Raw genomic sequence first — 8,581 nt, 5'->3', positions numbered from 1 at the left:
TATATATATATGTATATAGATCCTAGCTATAGTGTTATGTGAGCATCCGAAGTTTTGAGTGAAATTTGGGAATGTCCAATGCCGCAAGTTGCCAGAAGAAAACCCTTGAACTGAATACTGAACTGTTTTGATAGCAGACACAAAATAATAAGGTTTAACAAATTTTTTCTCAAATTTTCTAATCTGTCAGGGTCTCCGTCACAAATGTCTGTGCTCTCACATGCAAAAAAAACAAGGTTGTATAATGAAATGTTAATATTACAGAATAAAAAACTAGTCGCTTTAGATTAAGATTTAACGTTATGTGAAGATACTTCGTGCAGTCCTTAGGTCGTGTTCTTTAGGTTTGCTCATGCGGTTTATAGGTCATAATGCGCTTGCTGGCACATAATTCGCAAGCTACAGTGAAAAAAGCGTTGTCACGTACAGCAAAAACAGAAAAGGCCATTATCGTAAACACATTTGAATCGTTTGTACCCAAAACTAGTTTGAGTAAGGCAAAATTTTATGGCCAAAACCTACGACTAAACGCCGCAAAAAGGGTACACTTTTTTGTGGCACCCGACCGAACATAAATCGAAAGGTTCCGCTGTAAGAATAGCGCTTGAAGGAGGTTTTTGTTAAGACATTGACTTATTTTCCTAACAGTAGCCGAGCGAATATATCTCTCTCATTATCAACTATACTTTTCATACTATTCTTAGTGATTATTTCGACAGTTATAGGCGCTAAATAATACATTTTGGCAAAAAGTGTATAGAGTTATGGGCTATGAAGTGTATTTCGGAACGTGCGAGAATTATAACTGCCATATTGAATCAGTAGTGCATGCTGAGGGAGTGCCGATTTGTTTAGAGGTATGTGTTGAATCATTTTTCAATACAGTCTTTATTCCTGCACTGCTCTAAGCAGTTACCTCTCTTATTCGTAGATAATTATCAATCATCGAAATTGTCAACCAATATTATATGTATCTGCCATAAATCACACCTATCATCATATTTTAAATGGCAAACTTTTCTTCGGCTAACATGGATTTAAATAATGGCAACATACGTAGTTTCACGAAGAAAATTTCGAACATGGATTATGGGCTTCGTATTATCAATGGTAGTTCTTTTGCGTGTCATATTTTTGTTTTTTTTTTACTTGATGTTTTAATAATGTATCGACCTTGAAAGACTTGTAGTAGTACCCAGGAGTCTTGTTGCGCTCTGTGAACAAATCTTTAGATACACACACACACACACACAGACATGTGCACGCATGCACACGCATGTACAGGCACACATACGCGCTTAGACGCACACGCGCGCACGCGTACATTAATAGTAGGATGATAAATCAAGCGAAAATCATTACCAAAATGTCCACGTATTTGGTAGAGACTTCAGCTTAGGCGATAAATTATCGACTTTATGATAAATGAATCATCACTGAATAACTAACCATTTGTCTAGATTACACTCAGCTTAATATTCTGCTAAGGATGCCTGGTGGTGAATCGTTGCTTCAGTCCCGGAACATCGAAATTATCTCAGAGCCATGATAGTATCTCCTAAGAAAATTTTAACAACAGAAAGCATTTTTAAGCAACACACGAGTTCCAATGGCTAACTAAGTACTTAAACACTTTTAGATAAGGAAACAGACAACACACATTGCGGTACGGTACTCAATAGTTCGATACTATTAAGAGATGGAGACGTTTGAAACACCAGCATCGCTAATTCCAGTTACTTAATTACTGCCGCTTTGAGCCAAATTCAGATACACTGCCTCGCCTAAAACGACAACATGTCGTCATTCACTGGCCCAAACGCGGCTCCATCTGTACTCATCTGAGACCGCGACAGAAGAGAGAGAGAGAGAAAGAACGCTATGACACCTTCCCCAAAAGATCTTCCTCGGAGATATGTATTTTCCTCAGGGTCACTGCTACGCTTTTGCAGAAGACTACGCAGTTTGAAGGTCGTAGCTATTTTCGCCGGAGATACGCCTGTCATACTTGCGCCGATCTTTTACACACTTAAAACGAGGGTATTTTCCGCACAAACGGAAGGGTTTTTTCCACTTGCCCTTCTGCACTGTGGCTGAGCGAGTGCCTATACCACATAAACTAGACCCTAAAATGATAATCGTCGTCGTCTGTCACTTGATCTGAAATGGAAGGTTTACTTTACTTGTTAACATTGACACTGTATAGCTAATACCGATCGCTCGTAAAATGCACATCGACATCAGTACAGCGAAACGTAACTAAGACAGAGAGAGAGCAACTAAATTATTGGAGAAACTCGGCGAGGGTCAGAAAAGATGGCGGACGGAGGATAGCGTTCGACTGCTAATAGTTTTGGCTAAGGCGAGATGGAAGGCGACTGAAGGCGACGAAGAATGTTGGAGTTTTCGGATACGCGTGGCGAATGGTAAGTTGGAACATGGTCGATAAGGGTGGGTCGTCTGTTGGACCCAGTAGAGGACCAGGAGAAGAGATTCAAGGAACACGCCTAATAAGTCATTATTCGTTCGCACAATTGCGGCCACCATCTGCGCTTAATGCTAGTGAGCCGCGCGGCGTAATCATAAATATTAATAATAAAAACTAATGTCTCTCGTAACTCTATGAGGTGTGCTGCAACCAGCAGGCAGGCGCCAGCAGCCAGGCAATCATTCAACCAGCAATAGTGGGTAGCTCAACCATAATACTACTTATCCTACCGCGATTATCTAGTGGGCGCTACACTGATGACCGTCAGCTACGAATCCCGCAGAAGGGACCACGATAAAGCCCAACTGATGAATACATGGAACGCAAAATGTTGTGACTTTTGGAAGGACTAATGCTGAACGAAACTGAAAAGCTTCTTGGCGTCGACTCAAAGGTAAATCTGATTCTATGGTATGAAATGGTATCAACCACCTACGGTCGCCAAATATGGCAAACAAAGCAACAGGAGAATAAACGAAGGCATTTGATTGGGCGGAAAAAATATCTTTTTCTCCTTCACTGACAAAGGCACAGGCTACAGCATCGATAGTGGTGATGGTGGTTACTTCAAGCAAAGAAGATCTAAATCGGGTCCTTAATAGTTGGTAACCCTAACAAATATCGTACATACATCGCTGTAAATCAGTATATACTGTATCTATCTAATCGAGTGTGGAATAACAGAGAAAGCTGGTGAAAAAATTACTATTAAAAGAAAAATATGTTTAACAGTTGTTACCTTCGAGAAAGATTAAATGCCTCTATGTAGTTCGAAGACACTGGTTCCAAATGAAAAAAAATTGTTTTGATACAAGCCACCTTTGTGTGCCATAGTCGCTTCCACAATTGGCTGGTATCTTTTTCAAGTAAGAATTTTGAGTGAGATCTTTCTGAAATTACTGAGTTGGTAGAAAAGGACTTAAAAAAAGCAAATCAAAAGTAATTATCTAAAGTATTTTCGATGCCTGAGAGATAACATCACTATGTCATAGTGGTAGCAGATTGGGTTTTAGTCCGCAGGAAGATAAATCTTCCGAAATAGCCTATCCCAGCAAAATATTTTCAACCGGTAGCTCACGACGGTGGTGTTGTCTTTGTGGACAAATTTTGGGGTTATTGTTGAGCATATATATATATATATATATATATATATATAATATATATATATAAGGAAGGGATATATAAAGGAAAGGATTTTTTCATGTATAAATCAATGCCATTGAATTACCTTTAACATAGACTGTTCACATACAGAACTATTGCCGTAACATAACTGTTTTCAATACTACTATGTGCATGCTGCCTATATAACAGAGTATTGCGTGCACCACTCCGCTTATCAAGTCCATTGAAGAACACCGTGCGTTGTTTGCTGTATCTTGCAGATTGCCAGCTTCTGAACTGGAAGTCCCGCGGGAAATGTCCAAAAATACCCTACAGACCTCTCCCCCAGTTCTGCAGCCAAACGACACTGTAAAGAGAGAAAGTGATAGGGAAAGAAATGCCAGTCATGAATGTCACTTGCCAAGTCCCCAAATAATTATATCGCCGCCTCGTTTTGTTTGTCCGTAAGTCCCCTAAGAGAGAATCAGTATATATAGAACAGACTGGGAAGTTTGGAGACAGCAGCCATCTCTTGGGTTTGTCGAACATTGTAAATCGCACCCGTCTAAGATAGTAAGGTCCAAGTGAGTCTTTCTACGCTGGCCATAGCTTCAGAAAAGGAAGAGAACGTGAATGTGTCGTTTGTTTTGGTGTTTGTTGACTGAAGCACCGAGCAGTAAATGACAACCCTGGAGTTGGTAGTTTAGATACAGGACTTAGGTAAAAGGTAGTGAAGTTGATCATGAAAGTAGTTCAGAGACAGTTTACGGTTCACAGGCTGCAGAATCGGGTCTAGCAGGCAGATGCTACAGAGAAATCAAGGGATTTCCTCTCATGGGACCGCAACAAGCAGGCGGTTTCGCTAGGTTGGACCGCGTCTTAAACTCCAGTAATCCACCTGCAAAGTAAATCTGTGCGTAGCCGACTCTTGTTTAGCTCCAATGCTGCCAAGTTACATCTGCGTGGCGACGTTTCGAAGGCGACCGGCCTTATTTAGATCCTACCGTTGTGCTAGCCGCTAGGTGGACGGGGGCGTAGGGGTTGCTAGAGAGAAAGAGAGGGTTTTAGGGTACTCGAGGTAACTCCAGCACTTCTTGAAGTCCTCCTTCTTCTCCTGAGGTTGCACACTCCGTCGGCGTACAAGCGGGAGATTAGACAGGTTCTCTTACAAACCAAATTTTGCTAGTGGTCGACTAGACAAAAGCAAGAGTACACAGTGTCCGGCTGTCATTTAGGACTCATTTCGTAATTTCTTCGGTCAGGAGATACGGGAAAGTCTATTACGTTGCAACTAACGTAAGTCGTAAAGATGGGATTAGCGCAAAAAAAGCCAACTTCAGACTCCACTAACGCTGCTGCTTGAATGCTCTTTGAGATTGTTGCGAAACGAAGTGCTCTCGCCGACATGTGTGTGCATGTATGTCGTAGCCTTTAAATCTTTTCTAGTGGCGAGACTCGTATTAACGTGACACAATAGTATTTTGGCTGTCCTTAGGGTGGCCAGCATAAGCGAAAATGAACGAATTTTTTCCAGATAAGAAGTTATTCGCTGTAGTTAGAGCGAAACGTAGGCCAGAGTAGTTTTCACAGTCGATATACGTGGCCGAAAGTATGCAATTGACGTAGCGTTTTGGGAACAAGCTGTAATAGACATAGGTAACTTATATACTCTATTGAGTAAGAGCAATATTTTGTTTTAAAATTAGTGTCTTTAAGGGTGTACTCTATTAATGCTTTAAGCATGTGGAGTTTTTGTTTTCTGTCAACATCGTCTGACTCGAACCACGATCAAAAAGATATCTTTTTTCCAAAAAGAGGATGCTCCTATAGACTCCTTTTGCGCATATACATTCGGACACAGTTGTTAATAAACAACCGCTAATTGGACTCAAAGGTTTGCCTTATTCGTTTTTTTTTAAATATTTCATAGTAACAATGGACGTTTGTTGTTACTTACTACACACTTCAAGATTTCATGATCGTTTCGTGCTTGAATTGACCCTCGATGGAAGGTAGTTTCGTGGCAGTAGTGAGATGATGATATCTATGAAACTGGGCCTCACGGGCGGATTTAAACTGAGACTGCCAGCGGGAACAACTCTTATAGAATAAAATCCATTCTAGACAACAGCAGTTAAATTTTTGTGAACTTAGACTATTCTGTGGTAAATCGATAAGTATTAGGTTATGTGAGACGTTAAATCAAGTCGAACTTACATTTATAGAATAAGCGAAAATTTCGCATACAATTACGGCAGTAGAATGTCGTTTGGATACCATTGGTTAAAACTATTTTGCGACAAAAATCAAACAAGTCGGTGCAATGTGGTAAATAAAAAGTGTGCAGCTGGAATAGAGAACATATCCATATAAACTCATCAAGTTCTACATCGTTTCGACGCAACTAAGAAGATTCTGTGTCAAAAATGAGCTCTTCGAATGTATCAAATTGTTGGTAATGGCCGCTATTTTCAACTAATGAATTGAACAAATCCTTCTTTTCTGCTTATATTTAAAGAAGACTCGTACATAAATGAACGAGATATAGCTCCAAAAAATAGCATTTATGCGTCATCAATACAATGCATATTGACGTCAGCTCATGGTATGAATCAAGTTAACAACAGCACATCGCTCGACTCTATATCCAAGCGATAAGCGTCGGGTAAATGTCAATTACGCGGAGTTAATTTTTCTTCAATACTTGTTGAGGTATCGTGGCAACACCTTACAGCGATACGGCAGTTGGAAAGAAGTACATTTTTGCAAACGCAAATAAATAGCAGTTTATCATACATTACACACTCGCTGAACAACATGAATAGAATCGGGTCAGATCGGAGGGATCCGAAGGTTGCTATTGGCACTTCACGAGGTTGATTATCAAAATTATACATCAGAGGTCCTTTAAATACGAGATTACACGCTTATGAGGAGTATAATTATATAACTTTTTCATTGCACGATCGTGTGGCTGCTTTTCTGGCCCTTTTCAGTTTATATCATGCTTCCACAGGGTTCAAACTATTGTATAAATAAGATGTATATGCCATTTAATTCATAGAGGGTATTTTGGCAGTCGTAACTAACGGGAGCAAGATAATCAAAATACAACAAAACGCTACAAACCGTTTGAAGTGTCATTCCTTTAGAACTATGGGGAAATACCGAATGAAGCCAACAACTTTGAAAGATGCTACTCATAGGTTATTGATGCGATCGTTAAATTCAGTCGTTGACTATAATTCCCTGTTGAAAACTGTTGACAGGGTACGCCTTCGTCTCATAAAGCTTGTCGAAAAAGTTGAACACACGGCCATCTTAGTTAGCCGGGTCTCTATCGCGCATTTCTGTTCTAGCTTAGCATGTTCCAGTTCGAAGCCATTAGCCAAATAGAAGTAGTGGGGCCCCCGCAGACCTTACGTCATAAAATCAATGCCACTTCGCTACCGTCCTTATTTGATATCCTCGTAGATGGTCGAATTGTTCGTCAGCCTGCTTGTTCTTCACCAGATATAAACACTATTAATAGAAGCAGCGCAAAGCGTTGTAGCTAGGTATTTCGAGATATTTCTACTTGGAGAGCGCATTGTTACTTATTCCATTTTGCTCTCTCTCTCTCTCTCTCTCTCTCTCTCTCTCTCTCGCTTGCCCTCCCACCACCTCTGCAGCATGGTTTGTCCTTTAGTTTTATACAGACACAGTTAGTCAGAATCAGTTAGAGTTTACAGTCGCTCACCGTGGCGTCCTTTTGCCTCCTTCTGATACTATTTATTAGCGTTGAGTCGATACCGCAGTGGCCCTCGTCTATTGTTGACCTTGTTCGCGGATGGCAGGCCTGTCCTTTTTCAGATTTTAAACAATCTGAACGTTCACTTCGTTTGGGCGCTTATCCGTCAATAGTCTGTGGTCGCATTTTTACCGTATTCCTTATCTGGCCGTCTGTGTTGGGAAAAAAACTCCCAGAACAGCCATCTCTCGAAGCTGCTCTCCCGAAATCTGACAGATCGTAAAGAAAAAGTGAATGTACGACATGACGAAATGGAGACGCACCTCTGCACGGGTAATCCTTACCCCGCCTCATTTCGGCTGCAGCCGATCGGCGGCCTGTGGCGTAGTAACTTGTCGAGAGAAGAGAGGAGTTGTTACGTAGCAGGAACATTTGTGAGACCACCCGATGCCAAGAGATAGAAGATAAAGATTGAGGAGTCACTGAAACAATACCACACAAGCAGAAGAAACTTCCTTTCCTATTTTTCTTTTCTTGCACGTAAGACGATAATGACTGCTGATGTTACAATACTCGTATACACGTGTGCGCGTGCGTTTTTTTGCTAGTTTATACCGTAAATAACAAGCGGATTCGGTGGGATGCGTTATAAAAAAAAAATGAAGATGGACGAGAAAAACGGTATTCGAAGGTTGTGCGCTTGCATGTAAATGCGAATATGTCAAAAGTGAATTGAACAATATTTCAAGCGACGATAATTTAAGAGAAAGTTGCAGCTTTTACTCATGTGCTTAGAACAGATAGGTATTTTGAGGTTAACTGATGTTCTGTGGCTTATTTAATTAGAATTAGTTTTACCGAAGGGTCCAGGTTCAATTTAATGGGCTCGGTCCGTTCTGATGATGTCCGGTCCTTGCATAAATTATTCCACTCCTCTGTACTATAAACGCGCATCCACCGTGTAATCAAGTGATTCCTAACCGTTCATCCAACAACATTTAACTGTATAGAGTTAGTCTATATGTTAAATTTCTATTCCTATTTAAAGCTAGATATCGACAGCTTCATAGATAGAAATTCAGTACATTACTAGCGGCTGCCAGATTCACCGATCCGATCCGGTTATTTACAGGTGTGTTTATACATAAGCGCGTTGCAGACGACTCGTTTCGAAACTAAATGTTCATCATCGTTCAGTTATGCGGCCTGAGCTGCGTCTATCGCACTATTGTCCACGCTGAAATGGAATAGCAAATTTT

At 40.6% G+C, this 8,581-nt stretch overlaps 1 protein-coding gene and 1 long non-coding RNA gene across 3 annotated transcripts in view; one reads left to right on the top strand and one right to left on the bottom strand.

Moving 5' to 3' along the window:
- LOC111249860 (V-type proton ATPase subunit D-like) overlaps positions 1–8,581 on the bottom strand; it is a 73,820-nt gene that overhangs the window by 6,767 nt on the left and 58,472 nt on the right. Inside the window, exon 1 of one of the 2 annotated variants that reach the window (XM_022804301.2) lies at positions 1,450–1,558. The exons of the other annotated variant lie outside the window; for it this stretch is intronic. The gene's annotated coding sequence lies outside the window, so the exon portion shown is untranslated. Of the gene's footprint in view, positions 1–1,449; positions 1,559–8,581 lie in introns of those variants that run through there. 2 annotated transcript variants of the gene reach the window in all.
- On the top strand, positions 2,294–6,455 carry LOC147758113 (uncharacterized). The gene is made up of 3 exons (XR_015329288.1): positions 2,294–2,426; positions 2,628–2,882; positions 3,874–6,455. It is a non-coding gene; the product is annotated as an uncharacterized LOC147758113 (long non-coding RNA).

Source organism: Varroa destructor, unplaced genomic scaffold (assembly GCF_002443255.2).
Source record: "Varroa destructor unplaced genomic scaffold, Vdes_3.0 BEIS01000001.1, whole genome shotgun sequence".
Lineage (NCBI taxonomy): Eukaryota > Metazoa > Arthropoda > Arachnida > Mesostigmata > Varroidae > Varroa > Varroa destructor.
This window is presented reverse-complemented; position numbering and strand designations above follow the sequence as displayed.